This window comes from Ostrinia furnacalis, unplaced genomic scaffold, assembly GCF_004193835.3.
Source record: "Ostrinia furnacalis isolate ACB-3 unplaced genomic scaffold, ASM419383v2 OfSCF2340, whole genome shotgun sequence".
Classification (NCBI taxonomy): domain Eukaryota; kingdom Metazoa; phylum Arthropoda; class Insecta; order Lepidoptera; family Crambidae; genus Ostrinia; species Ostrinia furnacalis.
This window is the reverse complement of record NW_021132579.1, coordinates 233,364-240,232: the sequence shown is the minus strand read 5'-3', so window position 1 is coordinate 240,232 and position 6,869 is coordinate 233,364.

Below are 6,869 nucleotides of genomic sequence, written 5' to 3'. Positions count from 1 at the left end.
TATGAACGTCAAAATATTATTATAGAAAATAATAAAAAAAGAAAAGAGCCCTTATCACTTTACATGACGTCTCCTTATATTTTGGGCCCTACCAGCACTTCCAGACAAACATAATATTATGGCAAGTGCTGAGAATGTTTTAATTATTGCAGTTTATTTATTGTAATTACAAACATATAGGGCTAAAAGTGCTACAGACATAATCCTAGTATGTGTAGGTAATAGATGACTAATTTATTATACAAGGTCCTGTCATAGTATTGTTTGCTAAGTCATGTGAAGATAAGTGTTTGTTCTCTTTGAATCAGAAATAAATAATAAACAAATATCCTTGGACAATTTTTACACTGCATTTATGTAGTCCCAAACTAAGCAAAGCTTGTACTATGGGTAGATACCAGAAAAAGTATAATAAACTTACATAAACTATTTTTTTTAATACAAANCAAAGACTAAAATTTTCATACTTAGCCTCAGCCCACCGTACGGTACTCGATAGACTTAAACGCGCCTGTATCACGGTAATAATATCATACAGTATTGTAACTTCATATAAACGGACGAAACGCGAGCTTTCCTTCGAAATTCAAATCTCAGTATGCGCTCGACATGCAAAAGTCGGGGGTGTCGCGAATGTGCCACAGTAATAAACAATGACAATGTGTTGTTTTTAAACAGTAAGCGCTCTTTTTTTATAAAAATAATTACAAGTCACCTATTTATACAGGGTGTTAGGTAAATGGGTTTATAAGCCGACACTAGCACATGTTAACATATGCATAATATATGGTATGGTGAAGTCAGTGATATTATCATTTTTTTTTAATTTTCATACAAAATAAAATTTATAAAATCAAATTTTTATGAAAATTAAAATTATTAATGATGATATCAATTTTCTGATTTCACTATACCATTTATATGGACACGTTAACATGGGCTAGTGTCTGCTTATAAACCCATTTACCTAACATCCTGTTTAATGAATCAAGCATTTTGTACGCCTCAGTCGAGGTGCATTCATTTTACGTTTATTTGTTACTAAATCTTAACACAAATATATTTTTTAGTTAAATCTACTAATGACAAGACAACCATGCATTTTTATCTTATTTCATTCACAAAGTATTTTGTCAAAATAAAAATAAAAATTACAATCACAAAATACATTCACCAAACTAGATAGAAATTCTAAGTAGGCAGATGTAGTGATAGGGTCTGCAGGTGGGCAGCCCTATCGCATGTTGTCATAGCGTGACGTACCGCGCGGCTGTTGACATTTATTTCAAAAATATGGTCGAGATGGAATACTGTATAGATAGTATTACCGTGCCTGTATCCCTCGATTTCAGGTAATTGTATGTATAAAAAGGTTTTATAATCAATCTTTAGCAGTTTTACTTTTTATGGTTGTAATAATTCTCCTCGAGAATAAGGCTATCGTCGTTCGTCTTGGCAGAGCTTAAATTCCGCACTATACTCAGATTTTTGTGTTAACAGCTGTCCCCGTAGGGCTCTAGGCCGTGGCCCAGAGGCACTTCTATTTGCACTGGCAAATTGTCTTATGCCCGTTTTCACCATCAATCCCTAATTTTTAAGTGACCCCCATGGTAACATGTAACAGAAATTTTGTTTTCATAGGGTCACTTAAAAAATAGGGATTGATGGTGAAAACGGGCATTAGTATAATGATTAACAGTTGGCCACATGCGACATAATACGATCACATTATCTAATTCTTTCTGTTGTCGAGATATTTGCATCGGAACAGTTTACCCTCGGCACTTTCAGCCCCGATCTTCCGTACTTTACATATTGCATCATTGTTGTTGTTTTAAAATGTTGGATGTGTGTACAAAATAAAGGGAAACATTAATTTACTAAACTTTATTTTGTGTATTTTTTTTGTAAATATGTTTCCTTAATACTAAGTAAAGTACCTACCTAAAGCCAAAATTAAAGTACGTACCTACTTTATTTTCTTGGCTTGAGTTTTGGTGATCTAATCAGAAAGAAGGTCGTCTGTAGGAGAACTAAAGGAATAGTGGTGGGACACATAAGTAAGTACAGCTAGTTTTTTTTTACCCAGGAACATGGCCTATCCATACCTACCGCCTGGGCTCGAACCCATTAAAAGCCTGGGGTTTTCCCTCTGCCGCATAGTGGTCGGCGCCTTATGTACAGCTAGTAGCACAGAGGGCCGTAACGGCCCCAACTGTTGGGGCAGAACGTGAAGACGTTCATTATCCTAACCAATGGTCTCAGATCGACTGAGCTTATAAGTTTATGGGAAGCTGATAAATTCTGACACTGGGATTGTTGAAACAATTAGGTACGTCGAGGTAAGAAAAGGCAATAAGAGTAAAAAAACAAAAAAGTTCTTTCAAAAAACACCGCCTGTAAGAGTAGGCGCACACCGTTGATTTTTAGTTGGCCGATAGTTGTGCCCGATTTCAAATTGTATGAAGAATCGGCCAAATCGAATCGGCGTAGAGTGCGCACTCCCATACATGCCCATACTGATCAACAGCCCGACTAAACTATCGGCCGACGAAAAATCAACGGTGTGCGCCTACTCTAAGTGTACAATAATTTAAACCATGGAATAAAATGATGAACGTGTTGCTTAGCCATTAGCCACTTTAATGGGATCCAGCTGATAAATCGTTCAATCGATTACAGCCCCATAGCCAGTTCAGTCACGTTCAGTTCTAAATTCAAAGTAGTCTAGCCGTGTCGTCAGCATCAGTCAGCATTCAGGCGTTCGGCAACCTGTCCGTTACATAACGCCCTTGCCCTTGTTGTCATAATAAAAAAGTTGTTTGTTTTTTTATTCGTGCCAGTGTCAACAAAAAGACCGGTTTATTCGAACTGACCGAACCGTCTTCTTTTGAAACCAGTAAGTAAGAGCACGGTAATACTATCTATACAGTATTCCAACTCGGCCATATTTTGAAATAAATGTCAACAGTCGCGCGGTACGTCACAGTATGACAACATGCGATAGGGCTGCCCACCTACAGTACCCAGTTTAATTACATCTGCCTACTTAGAATTTCTATATAGTTTTGTGATTGTATTTTTTTATTTAGTTAGACAAACAAAATACTTTGGGAATGGAATAGGCTAAAAATGTGTGTTGTTTTGTGATTAGTAGATTTAATTTAGTAAAAATAATTTCGAAACTTTAATAATCATAATGATCTGTTACTTTAATTTCGGGCGGGCGAAGTCGTGGACAAAAGCTGGTTTGATACAATATAATTTTCATTTCAAATCAAACTGACTGAAAATGACAATTTTACTAGTTTTTGACCAATTTGACCGTAAATGACGGTCAGTCAAATTCAATCAGTTTTGTCATTTTTAACACTTGGCCACCGACGTCCATTCGGCACATTCGCGACACCCCCGACTTTTGCATACCGAGCGCATACTGAGATTTGAATTTCGAAAGAAAGTTCTCGTTTCGTCAGTTTATATGAAGTTACAATACTGTATGATATTATTACCGTGGTAAGAGAGAAGCGATCCTTCTAAAATATGCACAAAGTAGTTTCATCGATATTCATTTATGCTTTACTATTATTAGGCACAGTCGACAGCGCATTAGACTCTACATTTTTGTTCCAAAATAGCACATATTATTACAATAAATAAGACGTTACAGTGTTTATTTTTAGTTAAACACTGTTATTGTTATTGTACATTTACATATTACAGGGCAGATATGTACCATCCTAGAGTGCATCTCACTTAACACCAGGTGCGATTGCGGTCAATACCTGCCTGCCTGTATCTCTAGGCTAAGTTTTATTAAGTAATAAAATTCTTATTCTATCTTATTGTGCCGTAGCACGTACGTATAATGATCTTCTCACAAAATCGTAAGGCATGTGCATACAAATTTTACATGAATCTCTGCAATAACAATACAAACCTACTACAAAAAAAAAAACATATTTTTTTAAACCCTTTACGTTTAATTTAACACAACAAAAACGAGGAAAAATTCGTAAAATTAATTATCGTATGGGTCAACGAGTTAAACGTATGAAATCATCTGTAAGCAATACGAGATGTATAGAAGAAAGGGCATACTCGTCTACAAAAAAATGACTTTTAGGCTGGCTTGCACCATTTTACTTTAACATTAACAAACCTCAAAAATCTGTCAAACTCCTTACAAAAAATACCGGTTATCATTTTAGTTACCGTTAAAGTTGGTGCAATTCAGCATTAAACCTCTTTTTTTTTAGGTAGAAGGATTTGATATAGGTACGCGTAAAGTTACAGCATGTTTTTACTATAGTTCGTGACGGATATTAGTTATTTGGTGTCCATCCCCATTCGTCGCACGCGCATGCTTCACGCATGCGTTCTTTAGGGTTGTCAGTCAGTAGTTTGTGTATTGCTAATTAAAGGCTTATTTTTTCCATAAAACTGCTTTTCCACAAAATGTGGTCTATGAAATAAAGTCGATTATTTTTTGTTTCACAAACTGGACCCCTTTTACTTCTAGTTCTAAGTTTCGTAGATATCCTGCCAGTAGGTATTATTAGGTGGTAGGTGTAGATCGTCACCACAGAGTTACCTATCTAATTCTTAAAATAAACATTGTTTTGGGCAGCTTACTGTGCTTTTAGCCATATGAGTAAGAAAATTAGTGCTTATCATTATTATTTACACATAAATATTTCTGCATAAAACAGCTGGTAGGTGGGTGCATGTTGGTGTCACCTTGTTTTGAACAACAGATTACGTATCAGAATGCTATCGTAGTGCTATCGTTGACGTCCTTTCAAGTTTATTTTGGAAGTGGATTGATAAAAAGTTTTCGTATTTGTGATGTCTCTTTGTTTTAGGTATTTTGCTAAGTACTGTGTAAAATACACGTGATATTGGCGGAATAGTAAGCCTTGTGGCGAAACTACACTAGTTCATCGCCATTAATAAAAGAAGAAGATAAAACGTTTGGAAAGAATACGTACTGGACAGCCCTACATAGGTAGTTGTGACGTCAGTAACACATCGTTTAGGCGCATTTTAACCGACGTGACCAACATGTTGGAAACTGGATTAACTGGATAAACCATAACTGACCACTGACCATTCCAAGTGACTATTATTCGTGATTTTATTTAACTCTACTACGTATACCTGCGATTCCCCATAAATTGTTTAACTATCGTTTCTTTTAGGGCTATAGGCGCTTAACTCAGTCAGAGCCTGAATTCTTCTTCTTCTTCTTTTATTGATGGCGATGAACTTGTGCTTTTTCGCCACTGTTCCGCCAATGTCACGTGCGCAGCTTTTACACAGTGATAGAGTCAAATAAAATAAAATAATTAAGTATAGGAGTTGTACCTGAGGAGTGACATTGACATGATTATGACGTGACAGTCATGCTGACGTTTGACTGTCGCAAAATCACACCTTCAATAGGGATGATGACTGGGTAATGAAATCGAAATTCTATTTAGTCCGTCAGACAGATACGAGTAATTAGAAAATATTACACTGATATTTTTATTTTTTTCCTTAATCGAATAATTACAGTATTATATTGAGTTGAAATGTCGCATGACATCACTTTTGAGTAAAAATTCTACTCAAGCGTGACGTATCGCGCCCATACCGCGCCATTTCAACTCGATGTAGTAGCTCTGTTATTATTTAATTATGAAAGAAAATAAAAAATATGAGTCTAATATTTTCTAATTATCTGTCTAACGGACAAATAACTGAAATTTAGTCATCTAGCCTATTATTTGGATCTATCTGTAAGCTAAGATTTTAAACTTTCGCGTTCCATTTCAACTAAAATAGTAAGACACGGGTCTTAACGCGACGTTTATTAATGAGTTACATTATGTACTCGCGGCACATATTATCATGCAGCATCGCAGCCGAATCGTCAAACGTCGCGTTAAGACCCGTGTCTTACAATTTTATCTGTAAGCTCACTTGCATTTTAAAATAATTAACAAAACATTTATTCCACATTTTTTTTTTAAATAACTTATTTTTTTAACCACTAAGCTTTAGAGGCGTCAATTGACTCTACGTCAAGCTTTGTGCCCCATTAATTACCAAGATGTTAAGTAATAAATATTAATAGTTTATGATGTTCGGTACTAAATAAAAAAAAATATCTTAGCTCTATTGACGTCAAACCATTTTTTGCAGTAGATATTGAAAAACGAGTTGTTCAACGATAGCTGTTAATGAATTTATTATTTTGTTTTCAATTTATAATATGCTTGCCGCGTAGATTTCGGCTTGTTGCAGAAAGTAATTAACACAATCAAATAGATACAGGGGCGTGTAAGTAAACAACAGTAAGTTATTTGTCAGGACCATTTTTGTAGAAGTATAAAATCTTTGGAGCAACGATCCACAAGGGGGGCGTGTAGGGTCCGCCATGTAGGCGGGCTGTCGCCGGTGGTGCCGCGGATGTCTAAGGCTACGGCCAGATACTCGCGACACCCCCACTCGGGCGATGACGGAATGACGCGGAGGTTTTAGTGGGTATGCCCCGTCCTTTTCAGGACGGAGCACCGCCCTTTTCAGGAGTCCCACACACCACCCTGTCCCCCGGCAGTGGTGACGGTGCGCAAAGCATTTCCTCCGCGACAAAAAAAAAGGGTTCAACCGGCTCCGTGACAGTGACCTCGATGAGCCAATAGAGTTCTGCAATGTCTCTAGCATTCGTCTGCATTCATTGTGAATTAATTCCAGATCAAGACGCATTAACAAAACACTCTTGTTTTCTATATTTGTATTTTTTTACTTCAGAATTTTAAAAGTTCCACCTATTTTTAACACGCTTTTATTAGGTCGTCGTGTATGTAACTACTTATGTAATG